At 48.1% G+C, this 1258-nt stretch overlaps 1 long non-coding RNA gene across 2 annotated transcripts in view; it reads right to left on the bottom strand.

Annotated features, from left to right (window-relative positions):
• LOC108446049 overlaps window positions 1–1258 on the bottom strand; it is a 9720-nt gene that overhangs the window by 1229 nt on the left and 7233 nt on the right. Inside the window, exon 3 of one of the 2 annotated variants that reach the window (XR_001861159.1) lies at window positions 89–233. This is a non-coding gene — a long non-coding RNA (uncharacterized LOC108446049). Of the gene's footprint in view, window positions 1–6; window positions 234–1258 lie in introns of those variants that run through there. The other variant, XR_001861158.1, reaches the window with a different exon arrangement.

Raw genomic sequence — 1258 nt, 5'->3', positions numbered from 1 at the left:
CCTGCTGGACTGAGTGTAATGGCATCAATCTAACACCACATGCAGATACAGTGCAAGCAGAGATTAATCATAAACAGTTGGCTCTCACTTGTCAGGAGCAATGGGCAGAGCAGGACTGTTTTGCTACTATTTCTGCCATTTCTAAGGTCACTTGTGGTATCATTCATTAATTCAAACAATAGCAGGTGACACAAGCTGCTGAGGGAGGAGACTGTATTCACCAGTGCCAAAACCTGAAAAATAAAAAACAGTGCTCAGCTCATATAAAATTGGAACTTAAAAAGCTTGCCGAAGACAAGTCCTAAGCAGCCACTTCAGCACCTGCCAGGCATCAAATGATCCAGGGAAACTGCATCTAATTGGACTGATGAAGCTACAATGTGGCTGTGTGATGCAAGTAGTTGTTAAAACCTGTATTTATAAAGGCTTTCTTTTGCTTTTCTTAATAACCTACAATAGAAATTACCTTCTAGTACTTTCAACTCCTTTAAGTTTTTGTGGAATAAATATTTACAATGGGATGTAGGGGCTGGTTTCACTGAAACATATTTTGCCTTTGCTTCAGAAACTCATAGAGTTTGTAAATAGAGGTCCAAGCACACAACAAACATGAGCTAAAGGACAGCACACTGAGTATCATCCTGGATTACTTGGTACCAAGGTAAAATGTGCACCATGGAAGGGAACTGCAAACAGCATGCAAAGAGGAGCTCAAAGCACTGCCTGCAAACAGGTTGTCTGTGTGCCACTCAGACTTCTCAGATGATGGGCTGGGAACAACAGCTGGGAGGTGTTGAGTCGGAGTCCCAGCGCTGAGTGCCGAGAGGAGGGAGGGAGGGAGGGAGAGGGCACCGAGTAGGTGTGCGAGTGCTGGTGGGTGCTGAAGAGCTGGGGCTCAGCCCAGGGACAGCAAGTCACAACTCCCAGGCAAGTCTGAGCTCCTCGGCAAGGTATCACTCACTTCAGATTCCGCTGGTCCAAATATATGACTGACAGCTTTTTCTCTGCAGAAGAACTGAGCACATGCTTGTCCACCTCTGCACCACTTTACACGCACCCTGGCACCCCTTCCTCACAGCCCGGTCGTAACACTTTCGGGCACCCCTTCCTCACAGCCCGGTCGTAACACTTCAGGGGAGGTTAACAGCATCGCCCACGAGCGCGCACTTGCGAAGATCCGAAATTCCACACAAGTCGGGCGCTTGAAACAGCCCTCCCCCTTCATCCCCGCTACAGGCAGCAGCCTTTCCGCCCAATT

This window comes from Corvus brachyrhynchos, unplaced genomic scaffold, assembly GCF_000691975.1.
Source record: "Corvus brachyrhynchos isolate BGI_N302 unplaced genomic scaffold, ASM69197v1 scaffold152, whole genome shotgun sequence".
NCBI lineage: Eukaryota > Metazoa > Chordata > Aves > Passeriformes > Corvidae > Corvus > Corvus brachyrhynchos.
The sequence above is the reverse complement of the archived record's forward strand: the minus strand, read 5'-3'. Positions and strand labels throughout refer to the sequence as shown.